Source organism: Polistes dominula, unplaced genomic scaffold (assembly GCF_049000335.1).
Source record: "Polistes dominula isolate Pdom_NZ unplaced genomic scaffold, Pdom_raw_medaka contig_31, whole genome shotgun sequence".
In the NCBI taxonomy this organism is placed as follows: Eukaryota; Metazoa; Arthropoda; class Insecta; order Hymenoptera; family Vespidae; genus Polistes; species Polistes dominula.
Window position 1 is genome coordinate 8,023,312 of NW_028300925.1, and position 24,881 is coordinate 8,048,192.

A 24,881-nucleotide genomic window follows, 5' to 3' on the forward strand; every position below is an offset into this window, starting at 1 on the left:
AATAAGCGACGAATGCATCGTTTCACAAATACCCGCCATTTCGATCCTGATTCGATTGAATATCGCCATTCGATAAGAGCTTCGTTGTATTGTTCATTAACACTTCCGATTCTATTTTAATTGTAGATGAAGACAAAAAGCTATAAAATATAAAACCAACAAAAAAAAAAACAAAATACAAAATATAAAAATTGATACGTTCGATTAACCATATTTTTATTTTGTCGTATTGTAATTGTATTTTGTATGAAAAAATGTAATACACATGCAACATTGAAATATTTTTTATATTACTTTAAATATTAATAACATTTGTTAAAGAATATGTTCCAAATGAAACACTTTAACTTTACTTTAAAATATTTATATAGATATTAAAAACAAAAAAAAGTTAATAACTTTTTTTTGCATATACTTTTCTTTTTTATGTAGAAAAGGTCAGAACGGTAGAAAAGGTGTGTTTGCGAGATTGGCTGATAAAGATTTTTTCTTTTTTTTTTATTCGTATTAGAGATCTATCTTGTAAAATACATAGGACAGTACGCTATTAATATATAGTGGTATACTCTCGATATATGTATGTGTATCGTTGGTGAAGCACAAGCAACGTTATGTAAAAATACGAACTACTACAAAGAATCAACGTTTTCCCCTTGACCTCCTACCATTGTTGCCTGTAGGCGTTGTAAGACAGAGAGACAAAAAGAGAGAGAAAAAGAGAGTGGAGATATGAACCGTACCTACTCAATGACGTTTCGTGTAACATCGACCTTCCTTCCGTTCTTTTAATCTACTACCAGTGAGCCATGCTCTCGAAGACGCAAAACTAATCTAAAAATAGTTTTCTCCTCACTTCTTGGTCACGCGAAACGCGATTATAACGCGAGACGGGAAAATTCACGAGACGCGTCTCTCTCGTCCTATTTTACGATGACCTCGATCGAGTGTCTGGAAGATATAATTTATCTACCCATATAGTGAAAAACGACAAGTTTAGAAAACTAAATCCACGATTAATAAGGTATAATAATTTTCTTTTTTTCAATGTCATTTCTATTTTTCTTATTTTTCTTATTTTTTTTTTTGAACAATATTTACAATTATTTAATGTGTTCAAATTTTCGATATGCTAATTTAAAAATGGTGTACACTTTAAATGTAATGCGAGATAAGTAAGATTTGCAAATTAAAAATATACGACCAATTGAATCATTAATATCTATCTTTAATTAAATAACAATTAAAATTAATTTATCGCACGAAAATAGCTTTATATCTGACGTAGGATATAAACATTTGAATTAATCACGTTCTAATGAATTTTCTCCCATTTTAATTTATAAATGCATTATTAAAATTTTGCTCTATCTTAACGGTACATGAAATAAATAAATAATATAAATTTATTAATAAAATTTGTGTAAATACGTGAAATCCGTTTTTTTCATTTGCCATTATATATGAAGTTTAAATACAAATATAATTTGTACTTTCGAAATATGTAATATATTTCGTAATAATTACGTTAATGTACTATTATTAACAAATTTATAACAACTATTTCTCTGTCAGACAAATTAAAAGTTCAATATCGTTACCCGTATATTATAAAGTTAATAAACGTTGTTAAAAAGTTACATTAACATTTAATTATACACAATTTATTATTAATATTTATGGACAAAATAAAAATCTAACACATTATACACGAGTATCAGAATATTACTTAATTTTTCAATCTATTATTTAAAAAAATGAACATTTACGAAATATAATATGCCACAGTAAAAATTCTAACTATTATAATATTTCTACAAATATTGATCATAAATTATTAGAAATAAAAAATGTAATATACAAATTGACGATATATTTTCACAAATATAATTTGTATTTTTATTCTTACAATAAAAAGTATTTAAAAAAAGTATATTATATAAATTATAGACAAGATTAAATAGATAAAATTATTAGGATAATGTTAACATTGAAAAAAAACGTGTACATAAAAAATAAAATAAAAACATAATTTCCATTGCATTTCGCGGAAGAAGGTACCTGTAATGAATTTTTAAGCACCTAGAGACGAATATAATCGAACATTGCCGAATCTAGCCGAACGTGTATAGAATACTTTGATATATTCTATAATTACGTAATATCGTGATCTATTGTTCGAAAATATGGTGTTACGGAAGATATAAATCGTCAAAATAATATTTCCATTGGCCTTGAGGAGAAAAACATGTGAGTAAACAAAGCAATAATGACAATAGTTAGAAAGAAATATTAAAACGTCCGACATATTGATAAAAATCTCATTGTTAGATAAGAGGAACATTAAAAAAGGTTAGAAAAATTACAAATGAGATTAACAACGAGATTTGTGCACAGATTGAACAAAAAAATATTGACAAATTTTCAAAGAATTTATTGTAAAATAACCATAATTTGTTCTGTCGTTGAGATCGATTCAAATCATTTCTTTAAAAATTATATTAGTGTTTAAATTCGGCATAGTTCATTTTCACTGGTTAAAAATAAAAAAATGGAGTATTTTTCTCTTCTTTATATTTCTTTCTTTTTCTCTTTTTCTATTTTTCTTTTATTTATTTTACAAATCTTTTTATGTCTGCGTCAAATCGATTTAAATCCACTAAATGAAAACCTTTATGCGAATTTAATATTTCTTTTAATCTCTTTATCTGCTTAATTTTTTTTTTAATTCGTTTTACGATTCGTTAACGAATTAATTAGGCTTTCATTTTTCTGCTACAAATGTTCATAAAAAACATCTTGTCTTTCTCAATATTATACTGTTATCATACAAATTGATATTTCGATGAAAAATCATTTTACAGGAATTACGTCAGATAAATTCCATGAATTATTAAAACCGAACGTAATAAAAAAAAATCGATTTTGTAATTTTTTCATGAAAATTCTTCGTTAAAATAATATTACCTTACGTCGTTTAATTTTTTTTCACGATAATAACAATTAGAAATAATTTGTTAATGTCGTTACTTTTAAAAATTATTTCCATTTATATGCATTTATTCTACTAGTAAATTATTATAACATTATTTTCTTGTAATAGTAAAATAAAAAAAAATACAATATTAATTTTCCACTGTTATTAATTAATTATAGAAGAATATTATCGTATTTGCATTTCTGTAAAAAAGAAAAAAAGGAACAAAACATGCAAGTAGATATATTTCAGTCGTTATCGAACACATTATCGTTACGGTTATGGTATTTCTTTCTATTCGTTGAAACACGAATATTAGAATATATAAAAATTGTGTCACACCATTTTTGTACTTTTCTTTACCTCTCTCTTTCTCTTTCTCTCTCTCTCTTTCACTTATTCTCTATCGTGTTGATTAATTAAGCGACGATGGAAAATAAAAAACGATAGGATCTCTTTTTTCCTATGTTTTTTTTTTGTTCACTGGTAGTTCAAAGAGTAAAGATATTCGCGAGAAGGTAGAAACACGCTATATGATTATTTTATGAGTTGATCGATCTACCCTAGAGATATTCGCAAGGAAGAAACTTACACGGTTGTTCGTATCACTCTATCTATGATAACTCTTTATGTATATATGTATGTGTCTGAGTACTTGTGTTTGAGTACATATATATATGTATGATCCGTGGATGCATTTCTTGTCTTGAGTTTCTAGCAAAATAGTTCCTATCATATACCCGTGAAATCGTCGTCTGGGATCGTTGGGATAATTCTGAATATTGTTCGTGTATGACAAAGTAGTCGTTGAATAACACCGTCTCACTACTTCTTCATCTTCAATGGCATTCTTTTTTTCTCATGTATATTTTACAATGAGTATTATACATAGGTAAAAATTGTACGTATATATATACATCTAAAAGGACATATATATACAAAATAACCTATGTCGTTTGTTTCACCCACGTTACTTTTGCATGATTTTCTGAAATACTTGCGATCGCTTATTCACATCCTCCTTTTGTTAAGAAATTCAACGACGCGAAAGGCAAAAGAAATATTACCTCGATTTCTGTTTTAACCTGTTTCGTGCCAAAATGTTCTTATTTTTTCTTTTCTTTCCCTTCCTTTCCCTTACCTTTCTTTTATAGTTCCTTCGTTATTATTTCGCTAGAGTTATTTTATCTTTTATATATTCATGATAGAATATTCCATGGATATAAAATTCTATAAAATGGTCGAAAGTATAGAGGGTCACTTTTCTTTAACATTATATCCTTTTTCTTATCTCGATATTAGATGTATGAAACATTGTTATATATGACGAGAACGAAACATTAGGGGATTTCTTTCTCTCTCTCTTTTTTTCTATTTTTCTCTTTTTTCTCTTCTTCCTCTTTTCACGTTTCATTCGCAAAGGATCATTCGTTAATGTCAGAACTCTTAAAACTTCGGTACGTATCGGTCTCACTTATTCTCTGCAATACAGAAATATCCTACTCTATCTTTGATGGAAATATTTAATCGTTGAATATATTTTCTGACTTTCCTATAGAATTTATATAATAAAACTAACAAAAAAAAAAAACAAATAGATCGGAAAACGGTTAAAGAGGAAAAAACTAAAGGTAACGTACACATTTACGAGCCTATACTAGACGGATCAAGACGATTCTTTCGATAATCGTTCGATAAAACCTGGAAATGTCTGATAACAAAAAAAAAAATAAAACGTTGTCATCTCGATGATAAAAGAAAAAAAATTTAGCCGATTGATTCGCAAAAAAGAAAAAAAAACGAGTAAGTTGAATTCGTTCGTCGAATTGATTTCTTGTAGGAAAGTCCTAGTAAGGGGGGAGGAGGGTAGTTGTTGAAAAGTCGACATTCGACATTCGAAAGGGTCTCTTTTGAAAGTTTTGATTCTTTTTAATGCCTACGTTACTATTAGATACCGTTGGAGTAGTGTGTAGAGATTCTAGCCAACTACGGTGACTTTTCGAACGAATGCTTCGGGATTATTAGATCGAGGAAAAATGCGCGAATCGTAAGGGAAGGGGGTGGTTTGGTTGAAAAACGAGCTTTCGGAACGCGTCCCGTATTGATCGTTACAAATAGTCGGCAGCAGCAGTAGCAGTAGCAGTAGCAAGGGTTCCTTTAGCCCGCGCCCAGGGATTATCCCTTTTATATCGAGCTATTAATATTACTTTCTGCAAATCTTCCTCTTCGGTCCCTCATCGACCATATCCGAATTTTACCAAAAGATATTACGTGCTAAAAATCAATCGTTATAACATTTATATCGGACTAGTTGCCAAAGATTCGCCATTTTCTAAAACGAGATAATCTTCCTTCGTTAAATCGTTCCTTTGAAATTACAAAAATTCAAATAACCAAAACGAACAAATTGACTTTAAATAATATATATATATATATATATATATATATATATATATATATATATATATTAATAAATCCAATATTTTTTATAAATAATAATTACAAAAATATATAATTATTATATAATAAAACAAAATATATTAAAACATGTTTATTTAAAATCTTATATATATATATATATATATATATATATATATATATATATATATATATATATATATATATATATTATATTAATATTAATAATCTTATTATACATATTTTTTATATATAATATTATTAAATTATTATTCGTGGTTGATAAACAATCCAGTCATTTGACGAGTTGGTGAAAATTAAGAAGAGAAACGTATCGTGTATGAGATAATATATTTATAACATATTCTGTGTTTCGGTAGACGATTGTGTGTGTACATGTGTGTATGTGCGCGTTTCTGTCACGTGGTTACGGTTCGCGCACGCGTTCTCTTTATAATTCCATTAAAAGGAAACTTGGAAATTTCCCCAGGGACTCGTCACTCTCGGTAACTTTCCGTTTCGCGCGCTCTCGAATGAGAAACGGGAAAGGGCTGTTCGTCCAAGGGTAGAGACTCATAGCCTCTGCAAGGCGTACTATGTTACTCGTCCGACCCCTACATTTGCTATTACATATTGGACAATACAGCTCGATACGCTCCTCCCAGGATCACTTGTTCAATGTTCCATATACATTGCTTTCTCGATAGAATATATTCTATAAGGTATTTGATGATATATACCTACATATATTATATTATAATATGAGTAAAATTTTATATTAAATGAATCATTTAAAATTCCAGTAAATATATTTCTTGTCAATGGTAAAAATAATTAAAAATAACCTTATATTATTTAAAGATGAATATTTCAATTTGTATCTAAAATAGATCTCGCATCTTACAATTAATTCTGTAACCAAAAAAAAAAAAAACAGCAAAGAAAAATAAATTTTTAAGACAGAAGAAATAGAAATGATATATTTAAAAATGTTAATTAAATGAACAAATCCTAGCAACACTTAATTGACTTATCTTAAATAATTCTATGTATAGTTCGACGCGTCTTTGCTCAGGCAGAAAGGAAGTGGTAAGGGAATTGGTAAGGATGAAGACTTGTTCTTGGCTTAGGTTAAGTAAACTTGGAATCCGAACTATCTGCTTGGGGTTGTGTGTGTGTGTGTGTTAAGAGAAAGAGAAAGAGGTTGTACACGCTGGTGGTGCCAGAGTTCCGTGTTGTTACCACCGCAAAAGGATTTGCACTTTGTAGTCGTGTGCACCAGTTACGAATGCGACACGTGCGAACGAAGGTCTTCGTAACACGTGCTCTGCGTATTCTACTCGAACCCGTCGGAATGAAAGAAAATCGACCATTACTCGTTTTATAGTTGAATCATTTTCTCTATTAGCATCTAACGATCGTATCCAACTTTGATAAACTTAATGTAACCACCCATATACACACAGACACATATATACGATGACGTTGATAATGTAATCGTTGAACTTTGACAGGATATAAAATAAAAACCTTGAAACCTTGGATATTATTACGTAAAGGAAGTAGTATAAAATTAGAGAGTAGGATTTAAAGTTTCGGGTTAGAATGAGAGAGACAGGAAAAGGAGAATCGCGTGCGTCTTTGGTTAACTATAACATAGCGAACGTGTGAGAGGAGATTGTCTTGAGGATAAGTCGAGACCATTAACGGGACGTCCGTTGCTCTTTCATTAGGTGCCTTCTCTTGACAGGTAGCCACGAAAGCTCCTCCCAGACCGCGACTACAGTTTACTAGTCTATCGTACAGCCAAAGTATTAGAGAAGAGATAGAGAATGAAAGAAAGAGAGATAGTAAGAGTGAGATAGAAGATATATAAAGGGAAGAAACAGAGAAAGAGAGAAAGGAGAAGAAGACTCGTTGGAGGGGGGAACGAAGGGAAGAGCTTTGTTCCAGACAAGCCGCATTGCGGAGACATTGGCCGAATGAAATGGACGAAAAAGAGAATAAAAGAGAGAGAGAGAGAGAAGAAACAAAGTCGTCGGGGGTAAGAGAGAGAAAAGGTTGAGGTGCTTACATCGAAGGTCTTCCCTTTCTTTTTGTTTCTTTTCCTTTTTTCTTTTTTCCTTTCTTTTTTTCAAAGCCACAAACTAACGCGACTCTACCGATAATTTAATTGGACCGCGTTCAGCCTGTTGATGGATCGTTTGGTGATCTTGGACGGTATCCTTTTACCTCCCACGATCGATCTTTTCCTCTTTAATCTTGTCGATATTAATTAGAACTTTCTACCCCGAATATATTCTCTAACGTGTAGTTCCACTTTTTTTCACTTTCTTCTTCTACTTCTTCTTCTTCTTCTCATATACGAAAAAGGATTCCGTACATGTCTTTAAACTTTTATAATATACTTATTATTTTTTTCTGCGTGTATTTTTCTATTTTGTCTTATTTTTTACAACTTTATTTAATTTCAATAAGAACAAAAGAATAATTAGATTTATTAAAAATCGTTTATAAAGTATAGTTTATTATCCGTAGGAATTTTGTAAGTAAGAGAGGTTCCCGTGACCAAACGTCATCAGTAAAAATATTTAAAAAAAAAGAAAAAGTAAAAAGAAAGAAAATAAAATAAAATAAAATAGTGAACATTCGTTGTTGGAAGTATAAAGATATTCTTCCCAAGTCTAAACACACAATAGTACATACTGCAAAGGATAATCTGCATGAAGTGATTTGCAAGGTGTGCTTCCCTTCTTTAAGGCCTCTCACTCTCTTTCTCTCTTATTCTTCTATTTTTCTCTTTCTCTCTCGATGAAAGACAGAAATGGAGATAAAGCTAAATAGAGAAGTTGTCGAGGGAAACGTGTTACGGGGGGTGGGGGGTTAGGTAGGTAGGGAGAGATAAAACGCGGCAGAGCGTGTGTGCGACACGACCAGGGACACAATGGTAACGGCACTCGGCTTGACAATGAACGTAAGTGGATGTGGGTGCTCCCATTGGAGACCGTCTTAACATACTACGAATCACCGACTCTCTCCTACTTACACTCTCTCTCTCTCTCTCTCTCTCTCTCTCTCTCTCTTTCATCCCCTCCTGGTTTCTCCTCACCATCTACCTCACGCTTACACGCACGCCTAACATTCATGGAGGAACGGGTTAATGCGCTATTGTCCTTCGTGAACGCGTCTTCGTAAGTGTATGTGCGTAGCTGCAAGGATTACACGTACTGCGACACCTTATTCACTATGTAAGGTGTTTACGTAATATATGTAGATATACGTATATGTATTGGTATATATATTGGTCTTGGTAAACACTCATGTGTGTGTTTGTATGTATATATCGTGTGTATCGTATATATATGTAAATATATATATATATATATATATATATATATATATATATATATATATGTATATATGTGTATGTGTGTAAATATATGCATACATATCTAATATGTTGGTTGTATATAGAGGAAAGCGTATAAGCAGGATGACGGAGTATAACGCGAACCGTGACATGTGTTACCTGTATCCGCTGCCTCCTCTGTCTTCAGTCCTGGAGATGCCTCCGGTACGATGGAGGAGGAAGAGGAGGAGGAGGAGATACGCGTGCGACTTACCAACGGAAATTCACTCGGAAAGTGCTTGTCTCGTAGTATTAGATTGTACGTATATATGTGTATATATATACCTACGAGATTCGATTCCTCAACTAGCATCTTCTCATCTTTGATCGATCTTCGGTTTTAGTTAAATTACTATCCTTAATATATAATTTCTTTTTTCCAAGATTAAAAAAAAACAATAAAAAAAAAGAAAGAAATTAATGAGATATCAAATAGAATATCGTGTAATCAAATCTAAAAGTTTCCCATTCATTTCGTTTACAGGGTGAGTGCAATACGAACCGTGTAACCAAACACTGCAAAACATTTATTATATTTTATCGTTCGTTCACTAGTTATGTTTTTTCTTTTTTTTTTTTTTTTTGAAATAGAACCATCTTTTTTCAACGATGGAAAAGGGAGATATTTGTAATTTATTTGTTTGAAAGTTTTCAATTGTTGTACATATATGTAAGATTTATTGAATTGAAAATAGAAATATTTATTATAATAGAACAAATATTTAATTATTAAGGTTTAATATAATAATAAAGAGATAGAAAAGAAAAGAAAAGTAAGTAACCATAGTTAGGAATCTTAAGTACACTCGTATTACACTCTTTCACTCACAAATAGTCGCACCGAATCAAGAAGGCCCAGATCGCCTTCTTCGCCGCGCTTATATACTCATTCACCCCACCAATGGTCCCAATCACTTCCGTCAATCATTCTCGAAATCTCCAAACTATTCCCGATCGATTAAACAAAAGACCTTTTCCCGATTTCCGGTTCGGGAATATTTGAGAGACTTCGGGGTGCACGCTCGCTTTTTTTTCTTGCTAGCCACACTCATATTCATATCGCTGCGTGCACTCACACTTATACCCATATCGCTGCATACTCTTACACATCTTTCACATTCATCAATTGTTTTCACGCACACCATACACTCGCACTCTTCGTCTTTCTCTCACCCTCACATATATATAATATGTGTACATATGTAAACATATGTATAAGTATTAGGTGAATCGATCCGGAGAAATGTTTGATATTTTACAGTCGGATGAATTAAAATTCAAAATAGACTCATCTCAAACTTGTTACAAATGTATGTGTATATCTGCAAGGTGTTTCAAAATTACCTGGTTATAACTTAAGGGATGATTTTGTTTTATGCTAAAATAAGAAAGATAAAAATTAATAGAATCTCGTTACATTCGATATGACTTCGTTTTCGAAATAAAAACATTTCTGTATTTTACGTGTTGTTACATGATTTTTGTAGAAACCCTTCAAAGTTGCCAACTTCAGCCTCGATGCACAATTCTCGTGAGTTTCCTCGGAATATTTTCCTGGTGTAAATTTTGACGAATTACTGGAAAATAAAAGTAGGAATAATTCGAAAATAAAATCATACAATGCCAATACAATCCTACAAACTTTTATTGTAACGTACTGAAACCTGAAGTTATGTTCATGTATTTTTAAATACCCTGTATATATACATATATACATATTTTAATGTAGATATCCACGTACTCAAGGGATAAGTGAGATAGTGTAGTACCTACAGTTCAGGTACATCTACCTACTCCTACATACTACTACAATCTATTCGTTTGTGAGCTGTGACAATTTGAAAGATTAACGATCGTATTTATCGGTGCAATAAAAAAAAAAGAAAATAGAGAGAGAGTGAGGAAAAAAAAATACAGACACACGTGGAAAACACAAGAAAAAGGAAAAATATCGAACCACATGATCGTTGGTATAAAATTGAAAGGAGAATTTTTAGCGTGATACAATGGAATATTGCCAGGCGGTAAAAGCGGCACGAAAATATTCTCGATATTTCTGCGTACTCGACAGGTGATTATATCGTAGAACATTAATAACTTTCGCGAGGCGTTTCCACCTCCGGTCGAAAAAAGAGAAATTGATAATGATAATAATAATAAAAGAAAAAAAACAAAAAAACAAAAATCAAATAGTAATTAAAAAAATTAATAAATACAAAAACAATTCATTAAGTTACGTATATTCCTTCTCTTCTTCTTCGTTTAACCAAATGTAATCCTATTTTTTTTTTTTGTTAAAGATCGTCGTGCAAAAGATATTATCTTACTTGATAATAATTAAAACGGAAAAAGCAATGTAAACGTTTGGTATAACCATCGTGTAGAATTGTTCGATACGATGTATCAAATCCGATCGCGTTAGAGATATATCGACTTGTCTCCCTCTTTCCTTCCTCGTCATTGTATAGTCTTTTTTTTCATTCGTTTCAAACAAATCTCACGGGATATATTCAAAACGAAAATGAAAAAATTCAATCGATCAAATACACGACGATAATGATCGTGACATTCTTTTAAAACGTAATACCAAACAATCTCTTCGACGAGTTTCAAATTCGTCATAACTTTTGTCAATAGCGAATATATATATATATATATATATCCATCTATTATTTATGACTATGTTCATAATGCATAATATTTCTACACAACAAGCTATTTTTTAAGGTAAAAATAAAAAAAAATAAAAATATGCGAAGTTTAATAAATTCACATTTTTAATTTTTTTAACTTTCGGTTTACTAGACGAAAGAAGGTTCAATTTCAAATTTTTATTTACTTCCAAGAAAATTAATTTATATTCTCTAATAAACACGATTTATTTCTTATATAATCTATTAGATTGATTCTTTTAATAGTATTCGAAAAATCTATTCCACATATTTTGTCAATTCTTTGAAGCCCCATAAATTGGTAACTAAAGTAAAACAAAAAAAAATAATCATGTACAATTATTGAGGTCCCATAGAAGTACAATCAAGCTAATTATGAACAAAATCCACGACCTCACATTTTTTTCGTTGTCCGCTTCACGTGAAATGCTCCTTTTATTAGATGAAAATTTTATCCTCGAAGTCATCACTGCGCATGAGTGATAAAATAATTACATTAGAATGAAAAAGATATTAAAATAAGAACGTTATAATGTTAAAAAAATACTCTTTATTAGGAATATTATTACCGTTTCATTACATTCACATACATAATGTTTGGACAGTCATATAAACAACATTGAATAAATGTATTTTCGTAGATGACAACGTGCCAGTCTCAAGGTGGATTTCTAAGAGGACGGTGCTCCGAACGTATATTCCGTACTTGTAAACAACACTAGACACTTCCATCGAATAATTAACAATTATTTAAAGGATATCTCATAATCTAACGTATTAACTCGTTATTATTTATTACAAATATCGTATGTGTAAAATTTATTAAGAACATTGATAAAACTTTTCATCCAAGTTAATATTTTCAATAACAATTCTTATCATATCATTCGGTGTATATCTACTTATAGATTAAAAAACAAACTATTTACAAAAGGCTGTAGAAATAAATGCAAATAGAGAGAGAAAGATTTTGCTATCGAATATTTACTTGCTCGGTTTCCACTCGGTTAAGAGGACGACGATGGAGTATCAACGAACGATGTCCTAATTATTGGTTTCCATCGTCGAACTCTATTAAGCTGACTTCGATTATAACTTTGGCAGAAGTTGGTGGAAAGTTTTACCAAAGTTGGAGTGAGAGATTCGATGAGGAAGAGAGAAAGAGAGGTAGAGAGAGAGAGCGATTATACCAGCGATCGTTCTTCAAGCAGCTTGCCGAAGTACAGCGGACCATCTGCCATCGTGATTGCTCCTCTCTCGAGTAGTTATCCACGATTAATTCAAGACCTTTTGCTTAGAACAAAACTTGCAATAATTAGCGGTTCTTTTACGTAATTCATTGATTAAATTCAATTCTTTAATATTTTTTTTATATCGCGCCATTATTCTTCCATTCGATTTTATTTCATAAATCTATTAAATATAATAGACACAATAATACTCTTTTACGAAAGAAAAAGAAAATTATATTATAAAATTAATTTAATTGTATTAATTTTATAATATGATCAAATAAATAATATATAATTATAATACTATATATATATAGTTAAAAAAATTATATTAATTTTTAAAAATATTGTATTAATATATTTTAATTAAAATTAGTTATTTTAAAATTAATGTTTAATAGAATATAATTATATTTAAAAAAATATGTTATTAACATTTTATCAATATTGTTTTTTAAATAACAAACATTATTTTTTAAATATACAATACATGCTAATCGGTTTGAAAAGTTTTTAGTATGTGATCAATTTTACCGATTTATTTTAATCTTATTTTTTCTTATCTTATCTCACAGTATCGTCTCGGACAAGGGACTTTCTCAAAGTAGCCGAAACGTGAAGCATCAACCAAAAGCCGAGATAGTTTAGCAAAGAGAACACCTAATTCAAGCTCTATATATATATGAACGAACGGGGTACCGGTGTGCACACCGTAGACCGCGCTTTCTCGTAATATGTGGCATTGCGGTAGTCTGCCCTATTAAATGCCTGACATTTATAATACCGAAAATCTACCTAACACCACGGAACCTGTCTACCTCGATCTTAGTCCTCCTCTTCTCCCTCTTTAACTCCATCTTCCTTTCTCTTTACCAACTCCTCTTCTCTTACTCTCTCTCTCTCTCTCTCTCTCTCTCTTTCTCTTACTCTACTCTTCTTCCTTCCTTCCTACGCTCCATTATGATTCGCATCTCCTCCTACGTGTTTTCTCTTTCTCTTGCTCTCTCTCTCTTTCCCTTCGGTACTTTTTCTTTCTACTAGTTGGTATACCGCAGATATATACACAACAACGGGGGTTGCAAGCTCGCCTCATTTAATTCTACGCCGTGGATATTCCGCAGCGTATTTGTTCTGTGGTACGAAGAGGACAGAAAATAAGGAAAAGCAAAAGAGAGAGAAAAAGAGAGAGAGAGAGAGAGAGAAAGAGAAGAGAATAAAGGAAAGGGATTGGGTGTAGGAGAAAAGAGAGTAAGTTCCCTTAATGAAGGAGATAATGGATAGTAATGCTGATGAGGTTTAACATTCCGTAGTGACAGAGCCACCACGGTATCTTCTTCATTTCTGATTTCTTGCCACGCTAAGCGCGAAACTTTGATCGATTTTAACGAGATATCATCATTTAATGAATTTGGAAAAAAAAGAAATTTTTTTTCTTAAATTTAACGATTTAACGTTTTACTTCTCGAGATTGAATAGATTAGATAATTAGCTTATTACGTATAATTATTATAAATTATTAGAAGTAACCAAAAAGTATTTTTAGTTTAGTTACTATTTTTTATGAACACCTTCTCACATATATTCTATATTTATAACAAACGTGTCATACTCATCGTTGTTTGATTTTAATCATCCGGCGGGAATGCATATTAAATATAAGAATATTTGATAAATTATATATCATCAATCATTTTTAATAATTTGTTTTTCTCAATCATCACAAATACGAAGATTTTTTGGTTACATTTAAATAGTATCATCGTAATAAGAGTAATTGACAAAATTTGGAATTACCTTTAAAAAATTGTCATTTATATTATATATACTATATATATATATATATCGAATTGCATTTGGTTGATGGATAAAGCAAGGAATCTCTTTTCATCTCTATCTTGTGCATGCTCGTTTTACCTCTATAGTTTCTCGACGAGAATACTCTTCCCTCGTAGTAGTACGTGCCGTGAGATCCAAATATCCTGACACCACACCGTTGGATCATCGGAATTCATTGCTTAGACCTTTAAAATGCTTCTGGAAGGAAGGAAGAAAAGGAGTAAAGGAAGTCCGTCCATTTCGAACGACTCTTTCCTTACGTATACACGTATAGAACAAACTACCACACACATATACACACACACATAGAACCTATAAAGACACTTCTCGCGATTCATAATACGAAGAAGAAGAAGAAGAAGAAGAAGACGACTCGACTAGAGGAAACGACTTCGGGTTTGAATAATCGAACAGGATCCTTCGCATTTATTTCATCGTCGGAATAATTCGAACGATGCGTCCGGAATATGGAAACGATGAATTCTATCGGTTGCTTGGAAATGAGACGCTTTGTTTCTATCCACGATCGGGTGGTCTCATTTTTATTCGACTATATATTTCGTCCCTTTACCTCTAACACCGACTACGGAATAATAACAAGACAGGGTAACACCCTCCCATCCACCTCCCTTCGGTAATAAATGAAATATTTACATTTTAATAACTATCATTCGATTTCTTTTGTGTATTTTCACGAATTTCAACTATAATTTAATAAATGAAAGAAGAAATTTTGTTGAACTTTGTCTCTAACTTTTCTTTTATATTTTTATTTTATTTTTGACAATCTCTCTCTCTCTCTCTTTCTCTCTTTCTTTCTTTCATTTTCTTTGTAAGAAGAAGATAGAAGATACGATCTTCCAAAGTAGAATGCGAAAGAAGAGGACCCGATCAATGGGCTTTGGGGTATAAATAGATAGGGGAGTCGAAACACGATGTTGTCGTATATGTACGTGCGTTCTCTCTCGAGAGAGGAGTTGACAAAAAGGAGCAAGAAGAGAGAGAGAGAGAGAGAAAGAGATACAAGGCGCCGAGGGACAGAACTGGTGCCGAGTTAAAAGGGTTTAGCTAGGCATTTATTTATTTATTACGTCTGGCCGCAGAAAAACGAGAAACGCGTGGCCAAAGGTACATTGCTCTTTTCTCCTCCTCCTCCTCCTCCTCCTCCTCCTCCTCCTCCTCCTCCTCCTCCACTTCTTCACCCCGTTTAACTTTCTTTCCCTCTTTCTTCATTTTCCTTCGTCTCGTAACGTCGTCGTGTCTCCTCGTATATACCAGAGCAAAACCGCGTATTTTTTTTATTTTTTATTTTTTTTTTTTATTCTCAACACCTTGAACGCCGCGTTAAAAGAACCCAAAGCATCAGTTTTTCGTCGCAACCGTTCGAATTCCTCTTAGCAGTTGTCTTATCTTTTTCTTTTTTTTTTTTAAATCAAAAAAGAAAGATTTTTTTATTATTTAAATGTTTCCATCTGCCTAATCGATCAATTCCTGTCGACGATTAATTTATTTTCAGCATAGTGGAAAAAAAGGTGTCTCTTTGATGTCAACAGTTATCCTACCGTTAAGTGTTTCTTTACTTTTTCTTTTTTTTTTCTCTTGACCATTCAAATAATATCGTCCTAGTTTTTTTTTTTTCATTCGCATAGTTTGGATTTTTCAGATTAGTTAGTTTGGGGAGAAAAAAAAGAAATAGGAATGAGAATTTGTTTGTTTTAACACGTTAGTTGATATCGTTTCGTGTAAAGCGAAATTAAAGGAACAGGAGTAAGGGTAGTTGTTGAAATAAAAAAAAAATGTGTCGGGTCTGTGAGGTTTCTGTTGAACAAAAGAGAGAGAAAACAGTGTAACACGTTGCCAGGCAAGATTCCACGACAAACCACGAAGCATTTGGCGAAATTACGAGGGTTAATACGCGTAAAAAGCTCGTGTGGGATAGCAAAGCTCGCAGATGGGGGAGTGGAAGGTGGAAACGTGTTGGGAGTTGGGAGTTAGGAGGGTGGTGTAGGGTTGGATAGGGTAGGATTGGTGTTTAGGGATATAAACGAGAGTATATCGAGTTTCCCCTACTCCTTGGTCCTTTTTCCGCTCCCTTTACTACGGGCCGTTTCTAGTTTTCGTTCATTGGCCATGGCGTATCGCGACGCTTTAAATGCTTTTTGGGGAAAATTAATTCGAGATAATTATCGCGATGAAAAGTTGCTGGCAAATTAATCGTGTGATTGCCCTGGCGACCACATTAACCTCCTTTTGTCACGTACTGCCACAAGCAACACGGGGATTGGCGTTGCGGCTATGATGGCGGACGATAACCGGCCCGGGTGAATGGCTGGACAATGAGCCGTGTATGCGTGGATATAGGTGAGCCTATCGAAAACTATAACGCTTATATATATATATATATATATGTATATGTGTGTGTGTCCGTATGCGTATGAGACTTTTGTAACTCGCCAGTAAATCTCACCGCGTTGTGAAATTCATTGTCCTTTTGAAGAGCCTTCAACGCGTATTCGATGAGATATACGGCCTTGTTGTGTCGTGCCACTAATAATTATTACGAAATATCTTTAAATAATATTTCCGACTGTGATGTGAGTTAATTAAAACCGACAATTTCAGCTGACATGAAACACACGAGACTCGAGTAATCGCGAATCATAATATATACATTATTATACATACATGAAACATCAAAGCACATTGCAACATCTAATACTTAATTTCTAATGATTTTTATACGGTTATATAATGATTATCGAATGTTTTAATAAAATGTCATTAAAAAAATATATTTTTGTTCAAGAAGAAAAAAAAAATCAACGTAATTACGTTGGATATTTCCAAAGTATATTTAACGTATAGAAAAAACAAAAACCAAATTCAATCTCCAAGTGTGAAAAATCGATTTTCCTTTAGTTAATTCCGTTTGATTTGAAAGTCGAGGTAATTAATAACGCGTATCGATTTAACGGAATGAGATAACATCGGGTGAAAGTATTTTCGGGAATATTCCGAATGGAATTTAGTGAAGTAAATAACCCCTAGCTTTTGGCCCCTCGTGTCGTACATATTAGGCCGTCAGGGGTAACGCAATTCATCGCTTTCGATGGACGCGTGGCTGACTTCGAGGGTCTTGAAAAGCGAGGACTGTTACTATAGGAGGGATTTTTGCCACTGATCTTGTGGGTCTTCCGCGACAACGGATTATGCAAGCACGTCCAACCTAACTCCACATATATTTACACTTACATACACATATACATACACCCTCTTTTTTTCTGTCTTGTTCTAATTCACTTAAGACCCTTTAAGTCACCGTACTCGTTGGTCGTTGGTCGTTGGTCGTTGGTCGTCATTTTTCTCACTCTAACCGAAACACGATATTTCTCTTGTTTTCGTCGAATCGATTGTAACAGCTCCCCTACGTGTTGTTGCCTTCTTATAAAATGCTAAATCATTAGATAAATTTTTTTTTTATCAAAGATATAAATTTTCATATATAAATAAGCGATGAAGCTAGATATTGTATATATATTTAAATATTTTTTATCTATACACATTATTCGTCCACGTCATTCTCATTTTTCTTTAATCTTATCAACTCTTACTTAAAACAACGATCTTTAAAATATTAAACATTAATGTGTCTTTAAAAATACAACGTAATAAAGAAATACAATTATTCGTTAATTGATTATATTATAAGTTTTAATGTGATGGCTTTCATCTAGACACCTTGTCGATAATCGATTTTATAAAGAATCGTTTCTCCATTATTCACTGTCAGAACACACTTAGCTTAACGTCCTATCTATTTATACGACAATAGTTTATTTTCTACTATAATTATGTTTCATTTTTTAAAAAAACCTTCTTATAATTATAAACAAAAACGATTTCGCCGAAATATTGACTAAAACAAAATGATACAAAAAAATTCGTTAACTTGTGTTTATTACAAAAAAAAAAGAAACAAAGAATACAAAGAAAAAAAAAGAATTAGAAAATAGAAAAAGAAAAGAAAACGTAGGAAATATCCTTTTACGCTCTCACCTAACGAGCTAAGAATCCAGCTAAGTTTATATCTTATGAAGGGGTAGGGGGAGGGGAATGTGCAATAACTGCGTTTTATCTTCCTTTAATTTTGTCCGCGTACGCACGTAATTTAGTCGTAAATACCGTGGGAATTCCATATCGTGCGATTTAACCCGGGCAACTACCGTGCGGCGATTCGGTTTCATTGCTACGATAAAACATGACCGGACGGCCGGGAAGCGGACCTATCCGACCGACCGTCCGACCGGTATACCAGTCGGTCGGTTTGTCAGTTCGTCGGTCGTACGTACGCCGCGTTTACTGTGCCGCAAGTACGCTTAAACAATTACTGCTACGATCGCTCGCGATGCAGGTAATAAAATGCTAAGGTAAAATAAATGGCGCAACAAGTGACCGACGTCCTTCACCGTCTATCGTTAATTACACGATTATTATGCCAGAGCTAATCGAATATCTCGATGCATTTAAAGTATATTTCGCAAACGTGATATTAAATCATTATATATATATATATATATCGATGCATTTAAAGTATATTGCATTTAATATTAAATATTAAATAATACATAATATTTAAATATTTATAATATTATATTAAATATTATAATAAATTTAATATATATCAATTATTATAATATATATATAATATTATAGTTATTATAATATTATTATAGTTTGATCAAAGTTTTTATATTTCTCATTACATACAAAATCCATCCTACCAGATTACATCGAATCACGAATAGAGAAAAAAACAAAGAGAAAAAGAAAGTGAGGGAGAGTGAGAGAGAAGGAATAAACGTGCAACCTCATGTTCGTTCATTTTTCTAAAAATTGTCGAACATAATGGAGATATAATCGCCGTTAACGTCGTACCGTGGTTCCATTCTGCCAGAGACCTTTCCTTTCTCTCACTCTTTCTCTCTCCCTTTCTCTTTATTTTCGAGGATGACATCTCTCACGGAAGACAAACGATGGATGGTCACGAGAATCTGGCCAAAGGGTCGGCTCCTCGGAAATGAGAAAACGTCCATCTTACCCTGGTGCTATCGGGAATATTGGTCTCGCGAGTCGGCTCTGTCTTGTCTCTGTCCTCTCTCTCTCTTTCTTTCTCTCTCTCATTCTCTCAATCTATCTTTTTTTCTCATTCTTACTCTTGGTCCTCTCTACGGGTCGTTTAAATTTATTTTCGGCTACGACCCCGTACGTGAGACGAAATTTTCAATGGTCTATGCCGTCCTACGCGAGAAAGGGAACGAAATGAAAAAAATAGAATGAGAATAGAAAAAAAAAAATTGAGAGTATGGATCGGAATGATAGAGGACATTTTGAATCCAATTGAAACGTTTTATGAACTATTAATATAAGTAAATCGATGATATATGTATTAAAAAACAAAACAAACAAATATTTAATATTTCTCTCTAAACCAAAAATCGTGCACATTCCACAAATCAATGAATACATGTTTTTTTTTTATTTAAATAATATCGAATTCGTGATACGTATATACTCTATTACGATTGCAATATCGATTTTTTGGAGAAGTAAATGCGAAATAAATAGTCATATATTTTTGTGAGATATAAAAAAAAAGAGAAAAAAAATAGAAGAAAAAAAAAATCCAACCAGCGAGGAAAACCGAGCGAGATCGGCATGTTGTAAATAAACGATGCATCGCGTTATGCCCTCGAACGTTCAAATATTTACTAAGGTATCCAATATTTCACAGCAACGGTGAATAAAAAAATGTTGAACAACGAAATCAAAAAAGAACCGAAAAAAACCCTCAAAAAAAAAGAACATTAATTTTTCAATAAAATGCAAATTATATATAGGAAAATAAAGAAAGGGAGCTTTCATAGGGGGGAGGGGGTGATCAAAATTGTTCGTAAGGTTGGTAAAATTAAAGTTAATCCGAATCAGGTAGAATATAATCGAGAATAATTTGTTACACACCAAAAGCTTGCGTAAGAACTACTACTGAATACGAAAGTTAAAGGACCAAAGAAAAAAAAAAAAATAGGAATAGGAAAAAGAAGAAGAAGAAGAAGGAATAAGGAAAAGGTGAAACGCATTCGTAGCAGAGAACCTTAAAAAAGGATTGCCCAGGGAGGAGGCTACCGTTTATCAGCTGCAAGCTCGGTGCGGCTGACAAGCTATTACTGCACGTGAGATCGCCTTTGCATCGAGATTGAATAGATCGAAGCTCTTGGAAAATAGCTAACCGAATGGAGAAAGAGATGGAAAATAAGAAGAAGAAGAAGAAGTAAAAGATAGATAGAATTGAAGAAAAGAAAAAAAAAGTAGAAAATTCGCTTAGTACGAACGAGGTCATGTTCAAATTCGACCAACATAAATTAAAGGATAACCTTATTATGCGTTTCTTTTCATCATTCTTTAAATTTATCTTTATCATCATTTTTCTTCTTCTTCTTCTTCTACTTCATTTTTTCTTTTATATCTTAGACTTCTGTCGGACCCAACGTTTCTACCACTTTTTTGATCGATAAGGTTTACTCGAATCTAATAATTTTATCGATATCTCGATTTGTTCGTATTTCAAAGAAAAGGGGGGAGAAGCAATTTTCAAGATAACTCAACGGCACTTTCGTTTAGATATCGTTGAACCTTCTAGGAAGATGACTCGTTCGCTTAATTATCGTCGAGTAAACTTCCGCGTGATTGAACCAGACTCGAAGCTTTTACTCCTCTTCTCTTTTTCTTGCTACCCTTCTCCCCCCACAAACTATCTGCCTCAACCTACCCTTACACATTACAGCGTTCAATAAACAGGATATCGGACAAGGTTTATGTCTCGTATTAAACTTCTACTCTTCAACCCCCGTTAATACCTTACCCTTATCCACTATCTGTCTTTTTCTTTCTTTATTTTTTTCCTTCTTTTTTTTTTACTTATATTATCTATCACTCTTATCTATGTCTTATCGCCAAGCTGTCTTTTCGAAAACGATTAATCTCCGAATGCAATCAGCTATCCAACGAAAGTATCTTGTTATATCGCTGTGAAAGTTTTATAGCAAAGTAGAAAAGAATGTTAAAGGGTGTGAGTGTGTTGCTAAGTACCTTGATGTCGTTGTAGTCTGCCCTTTCTTAAATATATATATATGTATGTACACTACCGACCAAAAAGTTGAAAATCCTTTATCGATTTTTGCGAAAACAAAATATAACGATTAATTATAAATATTAACAAGTTAAATGATGTTTTAAGTGATCTCACCCTATTAACTTATATTTGCAACTGTCTCGTACAATTTCTAATTTAAGACAATGCTTTTTTACTGTGAAACATTTTTGACAACTTCTACAAGAAAAAAAATATATATATTATACATCGGGTAGACATTAAAAATAAATATAATTTAGATTACAAAGAGGATAATTGACAGAAAAATATTTTTCATTTTTTGATCTAAAAAACCAAATAACATAAAATATAAAAAATGTTAAATTTACTTTGGCTACTCCAAAATATAATTCATTCCTATTTTTGTTCTCCTTCTTCTTCTTCTTCTTATTTTCTATAAATATACTTTGTAGAAATTTATCTAAAACAGGGATTTGAAACTTTTGGTCGGTATTGTATGTATGTGGGTAGGTGGTTTAAGCCAGGAACTGTTACACCAGACTAGAGCACCACCACCACGCGTCGTCCTGCACGTTAAACTCGTTTGGAAAGATCCTCGAGACGAGGACGCGAGGAGCGTGAGCATGAACGTGAGTATGAGTATGAGTATGAGCGTGAGCGTGATCGTGATCGTGAGAAGAGAAGAGAAGTGAAGAGAGGAGAAGCACGTGCCAGCGGTTTACGAGCTAGTAGGGTCGTACGCTGGTTTTCCTGCTTTTACGGCCGTTAGTTACTCACGGTTCGTTACTTACCTTACCACGGCAACCTTCGACGAACCTGCCCGAAAACTTTACGTTTCCTTACCCTTTACTCTTACCCTCACTCTCTTCCCCCCCTATCATTCTTCTCTTTCTCCTTCCCATTCCCACTCCTTTGCTCTCACATCGACTACCTTCAACTATCCTTTTATTACTGGATGCACCTGCAACGTGAATTTTACGAATTTACACGAACGTTCGAACTTATAGCGAAAGAAGGTGGAGGAGGGGGAAAGTATAAAAGAGAAAAATCTTTTTCATCAATTTTCGTACATTTTTTCTTCTTTTTTTGTTTGTCTATAACATACTTTTCTAACTGTTGGGTTAAAATATGTTTACGCAGTATGAAACAGTTCATTGCTAATATCTTGGCAAGTGAACATTTTTATTTTTAATGATTTTTAATAATTTTTAATTCTCAATATTCTGTTATCTATCATTCGCGTATAGATAATATTTGATTTCTGTTACATTAAACAATAAACAGGGAAAAAGATATGTGTATGTGGAAATATTTCGTTTCTTTACAGATTAAAATGATATTATTAACATTTGTGATATTTTGGGAAAATCCAGTCATTTGAAATGATGCATTATTGTGTTTGACAGTTGTTTTATATTAGATGACATATTTTGGACTATATTTTTGTTATTATGATTTGAAAATCAGGGTAGTTTTCATATTAGATGTAATTATCATATATATGAGAATTTATAGATTAAAAGGTTTATTAATAAAATAACGAGTAAAGGTGTTTTAAACAAGTACAGTGTCGATAACGAAAATAAAAAGAATAGGGGTGGGAGGTGGTTGAAAATAATCGTATAGTTCCAAATAATTCATTTTAGTTCATACAAAAATGCTACCGATGGTAACAAGAAAAAAAACACACCTGTAATATCTCGTTCAGGTCATCCGTAAGAGTTAGTAAGCAACGATTTCCATTATCGATACTACACTATCGATCTATCGAACTTTTGGTAGGTATCGTTACTCGTAAATCATGAAAAAAAAAAATAAAGTATCACTTTAACTCGAAAGCAAAAGCATTTAGTTTTTCTTAACGTTAGAAACGCACTGATTTTGCGCGTCATATACCTTTATCTATCTATCTATCTATCTATCTATCCATCTATCCATCTACTATACTATTTCATTTTATCTTTTTCTTCTCTGTTTTCTTCTCATTCCCTCTTTCAAATAAACGCTTTGGTAACACAAAATGGCTAAGAGAAATCCTTGACGATTTATCATTCGCTTCGCTTTTCCAAAAGCATATCGCAGTTTCACGATCGATTTCTACATTGAGCTAGCACACCGTTCGTTGTATCTACACGTAGCTTTATACGCGAGAAACGGGAGGGAAGGGGGTGAGGGTGAGTTCGGATAGAAAAAGAGAGAGAACAAAAGTGTAGGCACGCTCAACACACGCTCGTACATTCGTCTCTAACGTGTTCTGCACGAACGCACATTCGTTTTTCTCCTCTCGATAGCATTGCATTTTTCACGAACCCTCTTCTATTCCACCTCCATTTACCACCCTACCCTCTTTTCTCCTACCCTTTTTATATCACCACCCTCGCGTTAGTTCGTTCGTTCGTACGTTCGTTCGTTCGTTCGTTCTTTCGATTAGATCTTGAATATTTTGTAAAACTTGCGTTCAACCGTAAAATCATACTACGAACATTTAAAACACGCTCCAAAAAATTCGTCTACAACATTTTATAAGTTTTCTTTTATTTTTTTATAATTAGTTATTTAACTTTTTTTTATTAAACAAAACATCGTATTCGTATACGTATTAGACAATTTAATGGACAAAATTAACTGTCTATAGTTAAAAATAATAATATTATCAATTTTAGCTTAATAGTAAATAGTAGAATTGGAAAAGGGGATGTGGGAAGGGTTAAAAAAAAAGGAAACGAAAACGATTCCAATCGATTTTATTTTCCTTCCATCAAAGATCAATCGTTATCTTTTTTTTCTTCTTCTTCTTCTCCTTATTTTCGTACGTTCGACTTTTATTCTCTTTCTTTCTTTCCTTTCGACCACCGAGCTTAACGGTAACGAGCGAAGAGGATAAAAAGAAATAGGAGGAGGAATAGGAAGGGCTGAGGGGGGAGGGTTGGGTTTGCGAGGGAGGAGATAAATTCGGCGCGTGACTGTGAAACGGAATTTCGAGCTTGCGAATCCGGCATTGGCTTCGAAAAGGAAACCCACCACCACCTTTCCCGATGCAGAAAAGAAATTCCCAGGCAGTTGTGAGCCGGAAGATGTGTACCCTCCTCCTCTTCCTCTTCTTTTTCTTTTTCTAACTTCCCCTATTTTCAACCACCCTTTACCCTCTACATATATATTTCTATCTATC

At 32.8% G+C, this 24,881-nt stretch overlaps 1 protein-coding gene and 1 long non-coding RNA gene across 3 annotated transcripts in view; both read left to right on the forward strand.

The window, feature by feature from the left end:
- stet (stem cell tumor) overlaps positions 1–24,881 on the forward strand; it is a 341,302-nt gene that overhangs the window by 134,923 nt on the left and 181,498 nt on the right. The gene's annotated exons all lie outside the window — the stretch shown is intronic.
- On the forward strand, positions 7,893–12,228 carry LOC149033020 (uncharacterized). Its single transcript, XR_016176122.1, has 3 exons — positions 7,893–8,640; positions 8,867–9,060; positions 12,115–12,228. It is a non-coding gene; the product is annotated as an uncharacterized LOC149033020 (long non-coding RNA).